We start from the raw sequence: 18,015 nt of genomic DNA on the forward strand, positions 1-18,015 counted from the left end.
AAAGAGCTGATAACTTTCAAACGGCTGAACCGATTTTCTTGGGTTATAGCTATGAACACTCTCGATCGGTTCATTAGTTTAAGAGCTACGATACCACAGACAGATATACGATACACACGTCAAACTTAGAACACCCCTCTTTTTGGGTCGAGGGTTAAAAACATGTTTACTTGAATAAAAACATTAAACATAACATTAGCTCATTATAAAAGCAGTTGTAAAAGTTTTTTCGAATAAAAATCTTTGTATTTCTATTTCATACTAACGAAACACGAAATGATTTATCCTGGTCCTGCCTCGCAAACTACATTTTACAAATAGATTTTTTCCAAGCGCACACACATAGAACGTCCGTCTGTAAAATTGGTGCAACGTTCATAAATCCTTCACGGCCTTTATAAATTAATGCAGGCCCGATTCCAACACGTTACGAACCGAAACCTTGCTTTATGGAATTAATATACGAATGCGCTTTTTTTATTATTGCAACTCAACGTATGGTCAACAATGATAAATAAATAATGTGGCCAATATATTTTATTTTTACGATGCCACCCTATCCATCCCTTTAAGCGTGGCTTATAAATTGAAAAATCTGAAAGTATAATAATTATGTATGAAATTATCAGACACTACAAACAGTCTAATATAAATACTATTTGCCCCAAATCTGGAACAGCCAAAAGAATAATTTGCATTTACCTACTAATTAAAGAATTTTTAACGTTGGTACCTACATAATATTATTTCAGAATATTTCAAACAATCTCGTAAGTATAATAAACACCATATTCTCTTCCAATTGTGAAGCTTAATCTAATTAAGATACAATATAAATATTCAGAGGGATGACTATACAATTTACTACAATTCAACTTTTTTGATCATGTATCATCATACATCCATACTAATATCATAATGCGAAAGTGTGTCTATTGTCTTTTCACGGCCCATCTTTTAACCGATTTTAGCTTGCATGCTGGACACGGACACATGCTACTTTTTCTCGGAAAATAAAAGAATCGATTTAAATAAAACCTAAATCCACGCGGACGAAGTTTCGGGCAATACCTTAACTTAGTAACTAAAAGTCAACCTTTATACCATTGAGCTACTTACTCTTCACTGGGCTTTACAAATAATGATATTGTAGAACTCAACGAACCATTAAAATAAATATTTACAAGAACAACAAAAGTCGCTTTCACGGCATTACCACTATAATTTCGTTACACAGGTACAGAGTTGAGTCAAAAATGTCTACATAAGTTACGCTTGAAACTTGCTGATAATGGAAATTTGATAGGTAGCGCCATGTAACACTTGAATGTAAGGTCTCGGTTTGTTCGTTCATCGTATAAATAAACGTGAAGTAGTGTGGTATCACGCGAACCGGTCATTAACCCTGCCTCACGGTTTACTAATGGGAGCTGAGGGTGTCAAAACGACCGCAACGAAACCGCCACCTAAAAACAGCTCGCCTGAGATTATGGGTAACATAAATACATTGATATGGGGGTTTATCTCGCTTTTGTTTGCTCCAACGATATAAATGTTCTTCTAGATGCGACATTTCATAGTAACATGTTCCAACGAACATCGGTGACCGCACTCCTGTCAAGTGTAATCCGCTTTAACGCAGTCCGTTTCTACGAAATAAATAAGTTTAAACAGAGTATAGAGACTAAAGCTACCTATGTGAATAATAACTTAGAGTTATCGCGCAAGTATAATTTTACAAACGGACTGCGTCTAAAGCGGATGACAATTGAAATCACAAATTTACAACCGTTGCTGGCCTGGTCGATCGGTACGATGTTACATCGCAGACCGCATCGCTGTTGTCAACGTTGAACCGTTTTTTAGAGAATCACACTGCAGGAGTGCGGTCACCGATGTTCGTTGGAACACGTTACTATGTATGAAGCGCCCCGTCTAGTGAAACATTTAAATCGCCGGTTTGCTTTATGTATTCTCTCATTACTCAAACATGAGTATTAGAAAAAAATCATAACGATTATTATCATCCCTGCTTCATTAATCTTTCACTAAATAATAAGCAAACGTTAACGATTTATAAAAAAGTTGCAGGCAATCCTCTTAATGCAACAGCTTTTCTGGCACTTGGCCGACAACAGATGCATCCAGACCGATCAATATAATGCTATACTTATCTTTTTGTTTTGCACCTGTTTTAAGGCACCTACATTTTTCGGGATAAAAAGTAGCCTTTGTCTGCCGAATGCAAGCTCTCTCTGTATTAAATAGATATGATGCTCGTGACTTCGTCGGCGTGGATTTAGGCTTGTAAAAAATCCCGTGGGAACTAGTTGATTTACTGAGAAAAAATCGGCCAAGTGCAAGGCAGACTCGCGCACTGAGGGTTCCGTACTCCGGTATTTTTTCCAACATTTTGCACGATAAATCAAAAACTATTATATATAAAAATAAATAAAAATCTGTTTTAGAATGTACCCCATTTGGTATAGTTATCTTACTTTGAAAATTGAAACACATTTCAATTTTTTTTTACATGATATAACCACAAATTCGCGCTTTTTAGATTTATTCCTATATTTGTACTATGAGATCTACCTATCTGTCAAATTTCATGATTCTAGGTCAACGGGAAGTACTCTATTGGGTTTCTTGACACACACGACGGACGGACGGACGCGGGACGGACGGACGGACAGACAGACAGACAACAAAGTGATCCTATAAGGGTTCCGTTTTTCCTTTTGAGGTACGGAACTCTAAAAAAGTATCCGTATCCTTCCCCGGATGCAAGCTATCTCTGTAATAATATCAAAATCGGTCAAACGGACGGACCGTAAAAAGCTAGTGGACACACTTTCGCATTTATAATATTTGTAGGTATGGAAGTATGGATATAATGATTTAATAGAAAGTTAACAGACGATTTAACCCGCGGTTAATGGCTTGGGTGAAAAGCTTCCACAGTTCTATGTGAACATAAAAGTTTATCGTAGCTGTCACGTTTATCCGCAATTACGCGTAATTGGATGCAAGATAATACGAATACTATCCGATACAAACATTATGTGTTTTAATTTTGTAACGCGAATTCAAACCATAATATTGGAGAATTCATATATGTTGCTGGTAGACTTGGTGAAAAACATATATAACCTTTTAGCTAAAAAAATCCTTTAGGGTATTTTCATCCATTTTTTTTGACACTTGTATAATTAATGTTCTAGGAATTTTTAAATGGATAGCAAACACATGCAGGCTGGTCACTTATGAATATCTACAGTACGAGAGAAACTACCGATATGTTGCCGGCTTTTAAGTTACAGATTCTTCAGTGCCGCTGTACATATTTTTACAAACTAAAACATGAGATGAATGTGATAGACTAGTTGTTATTAAGTTAATATTCACCTACGAGTGGTAAACATAATAAATCTTAAATCATCGTTTTATTTATTATTCACTAGACAGTGAAAAAGCCATTCATAAAGTAAAAGTTTTTATGATGCTACAAAAATGCTAAGGTTTCCATGTAAACTGGCGTTCGTTCGACTCTACCTATTTCGTAACCATTTCGTAACCTTCTACATGAGTTTTTTAAATGGCCTACGCCAGAAGACTAGCTTCGTAGTCGCTGATCTCCTGCGTAAACTTCTAGCTTCGCGCTTTACAAAAGCATTCTAGACGTAATATTTTCACACTGGCTTATGATTTTCGGATCTTCTCTTTAGGTGTGCCACGAGACTTCCATTGTGCCTTTACAGGATTATAGTTCAATAGGTACATCTGGTGACGCATCTTCCTTGCATGAACAATGAAAATGTGCTTTGGATAGCTATAACTTTTTAATGTACTAAGTATACCTACTAGAAACTTGAAAGTACCGCATGACAAGCTATTTTTTTTAATTGAAAATATGACAATAAAACTTAAAGCTAGCCTTATCTAATTACTATACAAGCTATTAACCTTAGTACCAAGTAGTTTCAACTTCATACCTGTAGCGGTTTCTGAAAAAAATGGTCTAGACATACTGACAGACAGCCAACAATGTGATCCTTTAAAGATTCCGTTTTTCAATGATGAGGTATGGAAATTTTTACTACACATATTTATAAATATGATATTGGGTTTTGTTTCGAGTGCAATTAAAGATAATTTACGAAACTTCACATGGAAAACATTCATCGGAAAACATTAGACATTTCATAACTTTGTGAATATACGATCAAGACCAGTGCAAGGCAAAAAAAAACAAAGCAGAATTCGCGTGACCAAAGTTTTTAGTATGGCGATTTATGTCACCATTTATGATGCTAAGCATCACATGTGTCCTTGACTTTTTGATTGCCTGACCTAGATATTTTTATAGTTATTGGACAACTTGGTTTAGTATTTTCGCCCCTATATGTAATGAAGTGAAATCGTTTAATTTTTGAAATGTAGGATGTATATTGTATACATAGCGAATAAAGTAAGTATCTATACCTTTTTAAGGCGTTAAATAGGTAGGCGTTTTTTGCAATGCTAAATTTAAAAAAAAATCTAAAATCTTTTCGCTGTAGTTAGTAGTGACTTTTCCGGCATCGCACTGATGTTGTGATTCATACTCGTGCCCTTTGATATCTGTTGTGATACAGATTTCTACTTTTTATTTATTTATTTTTGCGTGTATCTATTCATTCCGTTTAACCAATTTTGATGAAATTTGGTCGAGATAATCGTTTAATTTTATCCCAGAATTTACAGAATTTTAGAAAAACTTAAAAACGTCGAAGTGTCCTTGCCCAATGTATTAAAGAAGTAAGAATTTGTTTATTTTAAAACCGACAGTACAATTTCTTTAGCCTTAACGTCATCAAGTTAATGGGTTTCCAAAACATAAAAAATATACGCTGTATTTGCAATAGTCAGGGATGCGATTCACCCGGCGGCCATTGCCATACAAGGCATGGATTTCATTCGGCTGAAACTAAACAATATTTCCCTTTAGGCAGTTGTTCGAAACCGATGAAACGAGTTAAGCTAGAAGCTAGAAACGAGTTGGCGAGCAAGGAGAAACATGATGAGTAGGAACTCATCACGGATGTTAGAATTTGTAAATTGAATGGAATTGGAGTAGAAAAGGAGCAAAGAGAAATTTCAACGTTATATTTTTGAAAGGGTTTGCTCTTCTAAAGCCATGTCGATGAGTTTTAATGGAAAAATATACGCTGATTGGAAACAGCCAAGCGGAACCCCCCAAGCGAGCGATCCTGTTATCCACCATACAAGATATTGAAATATTAAAATCAACAAGTTTTTTTTTTGTGGAAGTGGAAGTGGACAGCTCAAGTAGAAACGTTGCCTCAACCTGCCTGACTTGAAGTTCTCCGTGCCGCGCCAGATTTGCTGAGCCATATTTTGATGGTTTCTCGCTCAAAAGTGTCTCATTTTGAAATCTGTAGAGCGTGATTCGACTTTGTTGAGACTTTCATGATTTACTTGGCGTTTAAATGACACAGTTAGGTATGTCAGTGACATAAATCCGTCTCGTTTTAAAAGGCAAAATAAATGATTAAATTAGAGCGTGATTGCTATCACAACATCTAATTATCAAGTTCATGATCTGAACACCGAAAATGCAAATGCAATAATCGTTCCGAATTTCATAGGGAGACTAAAATAAAAACCTACAAAACCTCCTAGCAACAGATCCTATGACATCGAATGAGCCAAATATCGACTTTATTCTATATATATAGAAATATTTCTGATAATTCATATTAATTTTTAAAAATAACCTTACAGTTATGACTATATGGATAGGGATGGTAGTGATTTAAAAAACTAAAAAGAGATCTATATCATTCGACTACAAGTTGTTAATATAATAGGATGCAGTTTTGAAAGGAATGTCAGTGAAATATTTTTGAAAAGACCTGCTATTTCAAAGCCACGTCGTTGTATTGAATGCATTTTACATTTTTAATGAAAAAACATGCACCGATTCGCAACAGTCAAAGAAATTAAATCTTCCAACCAACGCTTACGATGGATTTTCATATTATTTCGAGTAAAATACCATTTTCACGAAGTGGTTGTCTATTCTTTAGGCTAGTTGCACATTTATCACTTCTTTTTCTCAGTCGAAGAGGCTGATTTTTAGCACTTAAGGCTTCAATTTAGAGATGTCTGAATTTCCAGGCGTCAGTAGCCAATGTGCACTCACCCTTACGATGGTTTTCAGATTATTATTTGTAACCAAATATTATTTTTACAAAGTGATTGTAACTATTTTCTCATTCTAAAAATAAACACGGACCATTCTTTGGAAAATTTTAATTATTATTTATTCGAATTAATAATGGACTTTTCTTTCCAACTGCGCAAAAGCCTACCAAGCTTAATTAAACTTTAGTGCTAATATGGCTATCGCTATTTAGGCTATGGCTCTCCCACTACAAAGAGTATCTCAGCCGGGGACATGTAAAAGTAAAAACTGTTAATTACTGTTAAATACGTCAAATCTGCGATACTCTTTAGCATTAGAGTTTTGTATGCTTTTGCGCAGTCAGTTTTTTTTTTCATATAATAATTAATTAATCAATTTTTATTTTAAGCGTTTTTTCTTTTTGTTTTTCGTAAACTAACGATGCCAAAGAATTTTATTATATCCACAAACAGATAAACATACGAGTACGTTTACCCTAAAAACATTACCCGCCTCTTAGTGTAGTCGAGTAAGAAGTGGAAAGCTTAAAATATTAACAAAAATTGATTAATGTATTCATTAAAAGGCAAAATACTCGTCTACAAAAATTTCTTTAACTCGAAACCATAAAATACGATGGTAGCAGAATCGAGGGGAATGTCAGCGGAATATTTTTGAAAAGGCCCGCTATTTCAAAGCCACCGTCGTCGTACCATTCATTGAATGCATTTTAATGAAAAAACATGCGCCGATTCGTGACAGTCGGGGGAATTAAATCCCCCGAGCGACTCTATCAGTATCAAGTGCATCGAAATTTTCATTCGCTTGAATAATATTACAAACTAACATCTACCCGCGACTTCGTCCGTATTGAAATAGTTTTTAGCACTGAAAGGTGCCAAAAGCTCCCTACTACTAAGCCTCTGCTGTCCGCCCGTCTGTCCGTCCATCTATCAATCCGTCTTTCTGTCTATCAGTGGGCTGTAACTCACGAACCGTAATAGGTAAGTAGAGAGTAGACATTTTCATAGAATGTTTTTCTATTGCCATAACAACAAATTATACAAAATCCAAACTGGCTGCCAGTTTGTCACTTGGTAATTTTATAATGCGATCATTTATGTTATAAATTGATATAGTCTTCTAGATCTTAATTAACTGGTAGTCCATATTAATTATTAAAAAGCATTTGTGATCTAATCCCGTAGCTAAGAAACCTGACTGGATATTATAATATTACTTGTTTTACCTTTAAGATACCAATACAAACTAAACGTTGAACTGTTACTTAGAAGCTACACATTTTTATGGGAATCTAGCAGACCACAGACAGATATTTTGTTACCAGAAAGTGCTTTTTCATTGAGTTTAATTGGTTAGTATTCAATGGGAACCATAATACATTTTGTATGGAAAGTGCTGGGGTGTAAGCTAGGGAAAATTCCTTTCAGCCAAATTTTAGGAATCAAATCGTAATGTTAATACGTTAATTAACTTGACAAGTAGTCTCATCTGTATTTTAGTACAAGTATAATTACTACCTAAATTTCTGGTTCAAATTACTTTTTTCATCCAGAGTTTTTGACCCACTGAATACGAAATCTAAATTTCCAAGCAAAAGGGCTCAAAACTGTGCTAAACTTGAGTCCTAAGTTTTGATTTTGCTCACTGACTACAATTGTGAATTAATTTCCAAATTCAAAAAAAATTCAATTCAGAACGGCATTAATTATACCGTTTTGATCGAAATCACGAACTTTTCCCAGCTTTCAACAGCTTTCTTTAAATTTTTTGCTCCTCCTGTAAAATTTATTTTTAACCCCCGACCCAAAAAGAGGGGTGATATAAGTTTGACGTGTGTATCTGTGTATCTGTCTGTGGCATCGTAGCTCCAAAACTAATGAACTGATTTTAATTTAGTTTTTTTTTTGTTTGAAAGGTGGCTTGATTGAGAATGTTCTTAGCTATACTTAATCCGAGAAAATTGGTTCAGCCGTTTGAAAGTTATCAACTCTTTTCTAGTTACTGTAACCTTCACTTGTCGGGGGTGTTATAAATTTTTAATTTACAATTGTCGTTCAATTACCTTCATAGTTTTGTTAGCCAGCTCTTCAAGTTAGGTAAATTGGAAACAGTCTTGTAATGTATTCAGTAGAACTTTGAAGTTAGTGCTATTCACGGAAAGCTACAACTCCAAGAGATATTTTAAGATCATTCAATGATACAGAAATACTTTTTAAGTATCGAAGTAGAATCGTAGTATATCGTAATGAATAAATTGACAGTAGTTAAGTATTTATAACTAGTTGATCCGCCCCGGCTTTGTTTGGTTGTTTCGGTGGTTTAACCTATTCTGTTCTGTTAATTCGATTGATCGAATAATCTACCCGTAAAGCCTTGCCGCCAAGCGTAGCGTTCCAGTACGATGGTGTGTAGAAACCAAAGGAGTATGGGTTTAATGAAAACTGCCATACCCCTTCCAGGTCCATCTTAGACTATATCATCACTTACCTACCACCAGGTGAGATTGCAGTCAAGGGCTAACTTGTATCTGAATTTCAATTCACCATGGGACATTAACTAAATAATAAAATTATGTATCACGAGAAAGCAGAAATTATAGATAAAGTGGTGGGCAGTAGCTAGTTATTCATATTGTGGGATATTAATATTAATCTAATTAAAGTTCCTAAACTGATTAATATTTCAGTAAGCATTCTTCATGCTCTACTTAATTAGGATATTTTATTTTGCAAAAAAATGTTGTTAAGTTTATAAAGTTTTGTATAAATTTAAATTTTGTATAAAATAAACGAAAAGTTTTAAAAATAAATAAGGGTATTGCTTACATCATTATTACTAGTATTATAAGTTTTTATTTGTTGAACCTTTTTATTTGTCATTTATATGGGCAAATTATTTTGTCCTGTTTAACCACTATTTAACCCTGATAGATGTTTTTTTTTTAAATAGTAGGATAACATAAAAGTAGCCCAAAAAGTCCTTAAATGTAAAATCTTACATACCTCATTGGAAGAGATCAGTTGATGATGATGATGACTAAATAACGTTATTTTATCACTATTATAGAACTTATTAGCAATGTTTATACAAATATTTATATAACTATATTTTCACAATTTAAAACTAGTATTTTAAACAAATTTTAGTTAGAATAAAAAGTTAGAATATTATCGTAAAGTTCCCGCCATTTTACGTACAACGGACTAAAAACCTGTGCACATCATGATACGTGCGCAGCGCGACTGAAGGCATGTTTCACTGGGAAACTCACTCAACACGTTCCCTGTGGCCTACCTTTTAAGTTTCCCACGCATCCCTCAACCCTAAACGGCCTATATGAATCGCTGTATATATTTGAAAATGAACCTTATTCATAAGGCGCTAGCTTGGATATTTTTTCAACAAAATAACTTTCTTATGACATACGTAGTAACTTACAGTTTACGTTTCAGCAGCCTAAAGATGAAAAGGTACAAAGTCATGCCAGCTGAAGCACAATAATAAGCTTTATGTTGTAGTACTTGAGATTTTGAGTAGGCTGCAAACAAAGAATCGAATGTGATGCGGAACGCTGGAAAATGTTTGAATTTTTCCGTGTCAGACAGAGATAGATACAGTTTTCAGTGACAAAAGGGAACGGCCTACATCAATCGAGTGGAGGGGATGATCTTAAAATGTTCTAAAGATGTGTGAAGATAATGTCTTTATTCACCTATAGGTATTTAATGTAGAGACTGGAAGTGAATACTGACACGTTTCTTACATTCTTCTCACATCAGGAAATCTATTAAAATTTATTAAAAAATTCAGTATAAAAATAAAATGCAACTGAAGAACTCTTTCATAAAACATGTGAGGAAGTCTTTCAAAGGACCTAACTCAAAGTAAAATGTTGTTTATTTTGTTAAGGAAGAAAGCCTGTATACAACGGAGAAAACGCCACATGTCAGTGCATGAATAAAACAAGAGCTATGTTTCAGACTTTCAAAACTTTACCTAGTATTTTTCTGTGAGATAGGTACTTACATTTCTCATGTTGCGTGCCGGGCGACTGGCATCAAGGATGCTATAAATATTATGTATACCTATTTAGTTCCTAATGACCTTTGGAATTTCTTATTCTTTAAAATTACGGTAAAGTTTTGCTACTTATGGACAAAGTGGGTCTTAAGTGATCCTGAAAATTGGTTGAAGAAGACTTTTACAGTTCATTCGCGCTTTCCCGATATACGACGATTATTCTACTATTTGTTGTTCTTGATCGAAAACTATGCCAATTATCGATTTATCTTGCATGTTTGATAATAATAAATATTTTTAAAAAATACTGGTTTTGAACGAAACGATATGGCCCGTGAATATAAATATTGATTCATTTTCAAAATAATGACGTAATACCAATGATTTGCGTTGTTAAAACAGTGTCCACCTCACTCTTGGCTTTTGAGTATTTCCTGTTCGTAAATGTTAATTAGAGCAGCTCACGTTTGACTTGGAGCGACTATGGAGTGCACTCTTAAATAGCAGGATCCATACTAAGCATGATTCATGAAACTTCGCGAAGTTCTATTTTGTACATCAGCGCAACTAATGTGGGCAGTAGATGCACTGCCTTAACCGATTTATGCACGTTTCACACTGGTTCGAATCAATATAATGAAAACCAAATGGATGTGCCTCAAAGGGCAAGCCGTCGCAATGACAAAAAATAGAGCTAGTTTGAGTTGTCAAATAGATGTTGTGACTCTCCACTCCACTCTGAAAGTGAGTGCAACGCTTTATTGTGGTCACCATGAAGTGTGGAAGAACATTTGTAATACTAGGTACAGCCCGCGGCTTCGCTCCCGTGAGAATTTCTAATAATCTGGCCTCATTCCTTATCTACATTTACTTTTATTATTGGCATGTTATAGACAATCAAGCAATGGTGAGGTCTAGTTTGGAATGCACTTGCCTAGAAGATGCCTATTCCTCTCCCTCGGAGGTATGTAGATTATTAAGGGGTACATTATAGAGGAACCTCTGTGTACACATTTCTAGCTCCAAGGCTTTGGGCTGGGCGTTGATGAGTTAGTGAGTAAGTTAGGTATTTCTTTAACCCCCGACCCCAAAAGAGGGGTGTTATAAGTTTGATATGTGTATCTGTCTGTGGCATCGTAGCTCCTAAACTAATTAACCGATTTTAATTTAGTTTTTTTTTTTTTGTTTGAAAGGTGGCTTGATCGAGAGTGTTCTTAGCTATAGTTGAAAGTTATCAGCTCTTTTCTAGTTACTGTAACCTTCACTTGTCGGGGGTGTTATAAATTTTTAATTTACACATGTTATTTGTATGAGATGCATAAGGCCTTCAACTCAGTTCAAAATTTAAATATTGAGTGTAACAATTTGATTCTTATGACCTTTCATATCAAAGAGTCATTTAAGTGAAAGAGGAAAGCGTTCAGACGTGTCAGCTTGTTCCTGTCGTTACTGTACGTTGTCGACGGGCGTTCATAAAAAAGACAATTTCCCTTATTGCCGCAATCTGTTACACATGTTCGGGCACGGTTATGTCTACAGCAGCCCTCATAAACGACAAAGTAAACCATAATTTATTGCGCGAATTTAGGGTCAAACATTGGGCTCGTAAATTTCTTTAGTTGCTGTATTATTGCTCCGTAATGACGATAGACTTAGTTAGTTCATAATATATGGGCGAATCGGTTTTGGTGTTTGTAGAGTGACTTTTAATTTTGTCAAAAACAGACGTGACCTATCGATCGCTCGCGGTTTTTCCTAGGATTTTTTCTTGTCTACAATTTATACAAAGGGAACTTCTGTGCTAAAAGGTCTTTAGGTCTAAAAGCTTGGGATAAGCGTATGTGAGGCAATCAGTGTATTAGGACTTTTTTTTTACATATTCAGATACCTTTGAGATATCAGCCTTTCTAAGAGCACGCCACCAAACACGGTCCTCCGCCTTCATCATTGGTCCAGCGGGCTGGAGGTCGTCCCACACCGTGCATGGTGAAGGAACACCGTAGGAATTCCGGAAAATTCCGGGGAAAAAGCTCTAGATAATGGGTCAAAAAATCAGAATAGGATCATTAGTTCCAGAGCTTATTATCTAAATACAAGCAAATTTTTACCTTTTTATAATATTGATTTAAATTAAAAATTCTAATACCTACTTCATTAGGAATTAAAAACTTTTTAATTACAATTCTGTAACCTTGCGACATCTATCGAAGTATTGATTGCCCTCGGGTCGTTTGTCTTTCGTGCCTGAAGTGTCCAGTGTGGACCGAATCCAGGAGTTAATTTCACGGAGTATTTCATCTGCTACAAAGCGGGTCCTTATTTTAGAGCACTCCTGTGTAAAATAGAATTAATTTATTTCCTTCTAGTCATTACAGCAAAAGCGTACCTCTTTCAATTATTTTTACTTTTATGTTTCGTATTCTTTAAAAAAGAGCAGTGATAGCCTGGTTAGGACGTTAGCATTTTTTCTGGTAGGTCGAAGGTTCGACCTTAAAGTTTTCAGTTTTGTGGGCTTTAAGAATCAAGTAATATCACTTGCACGTTAGGGTCATGAAATCTTTGACATAAAAAAAAATTAAATTTTGTACGGAAATTTTTATAATTTTATTTCGTCATTATACTTCAGCATTGTATTTATCAGATCAAAGTAGCATGGGTACCTGTCGTCATTATATTCGTGGAAGTCCATAAGCTCGTGGAAGTACATGGAATTGAAAGCATATAGAACCATAAAGTGTTCCAGAGAATTATAGGAAATTAAGCTGATAGTTCCTAGTTTAATTTCAAACAAGATCAATTTATCAATGAAAAATTCTAAGTGAACATCATTAATTTTAGAGTTGCCGCACTGTATACTTATTTGAATGCTTAGAGATGAATTTATCAACTATATATAAAAGTATACAATTATGAGTAGTGGTTCTTTTATTGCTAAGCTCAATCATTATAATCATATCTATAATATATTTAATTATAACAGTATTTCGAATAATATTCAAATGATTAATGTTCTGGTTGAAGACGTTTAAAGTCTGCATAGTTTGGAAAGGAACTTTGAATTTATAAATTGGCCAACTGTCACAAACAGGTTATATTGTGTTGACGTGAACTGCAAAAGATAAACTGAGATTGAACGGGGTAGGTAATATTATTATAGAGAAAGTTGGAAGAGCCTGTGAGGGACAGACCTTCGTTATTTTATAAAAGCTGAAAGTTTCTCTGTACATCGTCCCCAACACAGGGAGGAACGATTAGCGACTATGAAGTTTGGATCATGGCGGCTTTGGCAGGTAACAGGTAACAAAGACTTCAAAAATCTTTCATCAAAGTATGAAGACTAATGAATTAAATATAATATTAGCTAATCGTCGAACTATTGAGTACAACCGCTCCTTCCAGTGTTATAAAATAAAAAAAATACACTCGAAACATAAATCCTGTGGAATTAAATTCAAAAACATTATAAAAAATCTAGAACATGGGTTTCAAAGGGAGATAGAACGTCCGTCACGCCATCTACCGAACAATTTTCTTCGTCTCAAGACATTATCTCAGAAAGCAGCCGAGGCGCTGCAAAACTTGCACGCCATTATTTTCTTGACGTATTTCACAATAGCAAAACCGTAGCATCGTTTTATCTGCTACGAAATACACTTTTGAAAAATCTTACCAGTACAGCGTAGTAATAGGAAAATTTCGTTTCAATGTTAAATGCTATATATACATACTTGAACCTTTCATTAAAATAAAAAACGGCCAAGCCCTAGTCGGATTCGCGCGCCGAAGGTTCCGTAGCTTGGAAAGATACTCGTAATTATGTTGTCATATAAATTATCATATTAATCTAAGTTTGTAATCGCCAAAAATGTAATGTAATATACTTGACTGCGAATTAACACTGTTTTGGATTTTTCGTTTACTTGTCTTTTGCGCTTTCTGTCAAATTTCATGATTCAAGGTCAGCGGGAAGTATCTACCAACCCTATATAACGATGTATTTGCTAAGGTCAAAATATGCGGTATAAATGGCAGAATTTTTTGGTTGTATTAATTTAGGTTTTTCACAGGAGTTGTAAAAAAAATCAAGCTGTAGACTTAAATATTTGATATTAACTCCATGCGTTCCTGAAAAAACGGTCTAGACAGACATTCAGATAGACAGACAGACAGAGAGACAAACAGACATACAACGAAGTGGTACTAAAAAGGTTACGTTTTTCCTTTTGAGATATGGAACCTCAAAAATGAAAACATGGAAGAAAGGGTAAGCCACACTGACACCCAAGAACCGAAAATACAAAACGATGTCAAGAAAAAAAAACAACGTCACCGACGAAGTTACTCGTAGACTTGTAGAATGTAAACCGACTCAATGTAAACTGTCGGTTGGTAAGACATGATGCTAAATTCCTTAAATACAAGAACTTTTCATATTGCGATATCCTTTCTTATCATACTTTCATTTAAGTCTTAATTTATAAGAAACATGGGTTCGTGTTGTTAATAACTTGAAAGTACCTGTCACGCAAATGAAATTATGAAATTTTTAATTTCCTCCAGTCAATCAAATATTAGAGAAACTGAAATTGAAATGACGTTGTTCACATCACTCTAGTAAATAATTTCGCAACTTTTAATTTAAAATTCGATTTAATGACGCCGTTGTAACAATATAATGTTGTCGTTTTCTTGAATTATTTGAAAAACTAAGTACAATACCTGGCAGGAAATACCTAATATTTTAAATTGAACTTTAGAAAGAGACTTAGGCTTTGTAGAGCGTCGTCTCTGTCAGTCACACCTATATGACGTTTAGTCGATTTCAATGACAGAGATAACGCTCTACGAGCGCACTATCTCTTTCTAAAGTTCGATGTGCAATATTTCCTTCTGGGTACTTAACACTATGTATTTAATACTCTTTAAGTCTGTATAATTGTGTAAATACCCTAAAAGGCAGGTAAAATTAATTTATATTCTTTCTAATAAGGTCAAGTATATCCGGGTTAACTCTTTGCAAACGTTATTAATGCTTAATCAATGATATCGCTTAAATACTGACTCAATGATATTATGATTAATTGCATACTAATCATAAACAACTAACGTCATTCCATTTGAAAAATGGATTGAAACCGCACCCGAATACACAACAAAGTGAAACAAATCAACGATACGGTAGAGTCTGACTGAACCGTTTTTATTTTGTCTGCCACGTAATTGAATTTTGTGGTTCGTTCGATCATATACCGACCTGGGCACTACGTTTGTTTACACAAATGTATTTCTGTATGCGACATGCAATGTTTTAGAGTTGATGTCAGTTTTAGGATATTACTTAGTGGAAAAGTTTAGATTTGTTTTGGGTAGTGATATTATATTTATAAATAACTACATGATGCCCGCGACCTCCTCCACGTGTATTCAATTTATTTAAATTCTTTAAGACTGGGCTCATAACCTATAGCACACTCGACTAATCTATTTAGCTTTCAAGTACGATGCCACAAAGAAAGCGTGTGACTCCAAAAAAAAACTATAACCTGGTTAGCGAGCTTCCATGCATCATTACTAAGGCGAGCGAAAACCTGTCACCGATGAAAAACTGAACATAAAACATTCTACATACGAGTAGGTTTTCAAAGGTTGATCTACAATTGTGCTCGCTTGCAATACAAGTATAGCCCGCAGGCAAAATAAAAAGTGTGGCCCCACACCTGCTCCATTCGCACGGTTCGCTAGATAACTTTCGTATTCTAATCCATTCGTTTTTCGGTCCAAAAAAGAATCTTTTACCCGAACGTTCGTATGAGGGAACTCTGGTATCATCTCTACAATTTATAGATAGAATTGAAATAGCCATCCGTTTTTACTAGTTCTGTTTTTGTTTTAAAAATCTGTAAGTAGGTATAATTGTATGTAATTGAAATAATCATCAACGTACAGCGCAATCCGCTACAGAAACTTAAAATTTTGCATGTCAGTCGGGCCGATTCAGCTAGTGTAAGCTTTACAGTATTACAGCAATATATATCTTTTTTTTTCACTATAGGTAAGCGCTTGACCACAATCACACCTGATGGAAAGTGATGATGTGGTCTAAGATGGGACGCGTTTATCTACTGAAATCTAATTACATAAAAATATTCTAACTTCATATACTATAAAATAGACAAGGAGGAGATCACTTACAGAGTTAAGGCTGCTATTGCGTATCTACTATTTTATTTGTGTAGCAGTGGATCTTTTTTACCCATCTATTATTATTTACTGGACCTTAGATTGCTCTATTAAAATAAGTTTTAACAACGGGAAGCTTTTAAATCTCTCGTCTCAGTAAGAAATTCAAATGTGTAACAATTTTAATGCTACGGGCCTAAACTGCTTACCGTAGTAAGTAAATGCACTATATCTAGCAAGGAAGGAACCAAGAACTTTGAATACCAACGCGGTATCTACGATGTATTTATCACATTGTTAAATTATATTTGGTCAGATTATATTACTCCTAGTTACCACACTGCTTATAATTCCGTCACATACTATAAAAATGATGATGATAATTATTACTAGCTGACGCCCGCGACTTCGTCCGCGTGGATTTAGGTTTTTCGAAATCCCGTAGGACCTATTTGATTTTCCGGGATAAAGCCTATGTGCTAATCCAGGATATTATCTATTTCCATTCCAAATTTCAGCCAAATCCGTTCAGTAGTTATGGCGTGAAAGAGTAACAAACATACACACACACACACACATACACACATACACAGAAACTTTCGCCTTTATAATAATAGTGTGCTGTAGTATATGTATTAAAATCGGTCAAGTGCCAGTTGGACTCGCACACGAAGGGTTCAGTACCGTCGTACATGAAACAACAGTGGAGGCTTAGTAATATGGTTCCGTTGGTACTTTTTGGGTACGGAACCCTAAGAAGGAAATCAATACATCAGCAACACTTTCAAGGTAAGCATGGAGACTTCGTCAGTGTTGGTGTTAGCTGGCGGAGTGCCGTGCGTATGTCGGCGAACGCCGGCACAGACGGGATCCACACTTGTATAGTTTAACTAACTTGTTACAAATAACTACAAACTTGACATTGGCTAATCTTTGTAAAGCCAGACGAGAAAGAAAAAAAAAGGTATGCATGAAATATCTACCGTGAGAAATACGAGGTAAGCTAATGATGCTATTTCCTTTAATCGGACTTACCACTATACCCCTTAAAATATAATTTTCAAATGTTTTCACTAACGATAGTCAACACATAAATTTAAACCGTGATAATGGTAGGCCAGATATCTAGTTTGATTTAAGGACTGACGGAGCTGAAAATACTTAAGTTAGGTAGTTATTAAAATGAACTATCATTATAAGGAGCATAAAATAAAAAACATGTTGCAACGTATTATGATTACTATTATTACTTACGTAGTTACGTTTACTTTTTCTAATGAGACCTTTCGAAAATAAGTAATTTAATAGTAAAGATAGATAAAGGCGCCACATAGCCATCATACCAATTTTTTTCGAAAAATATATACTTAGTGTCACTCGGGAATGATATACGGACTCTAACGATTTACATACCATAGATTCAAATCTGGTGGATCCAAATCATTATGGTGGAATAAAGAAATTTACACACGTTTACAGTTTACATGATCCTTGAAAACACCCTTTTTTTAAACCGATCGAGTAAAAACCTGGTAAATTGCTATCTTGAAATGTCGACATTATGACAAAACTCAATACCAAATGCCTTACTCGCGGTACGA

General features: G+C 34.9%; 1 protein-coding gene across 2 annotated transcripts in view; it reads right to left on the reverse strand.

Moving 5' to 3' along the window:
- The window catches only part of LOC123866393 (carbonic anhydrase-related protein 10), a 45,045-nt gene extending 35,570 nt beyond the window's left edge, over nt 1-9,475 (reverse strand). For both annotated transcript variants that reach the window (XR_006796180.1, XM_045907929.1), the window contains exon 1: nt 9,217-9,475. The gene's annotated coding sequence lies outside the window, so the exon portion shown is untranslated. The remainder of the gene's footprint in view (nt 1-9,216) is intronic.
- Nucleotides 9,476-18,015: the final 8,540 nt, after the last annotated feature.

The sequence above is a fragment of the Maniola jurtina genome, chromosome 6, assembly GCF_905333055.1.
Source record: "Maniola jurtina chromosome 6, ilManJurt1.1, whole genome shotgun sequence".
NCBI classification, from domain to species: Eukaryota; Metazoa; Arthropoda; class Insecta; order Lepidoptera; family Nymphalidae; genus Maniola; species Maniola jurtina.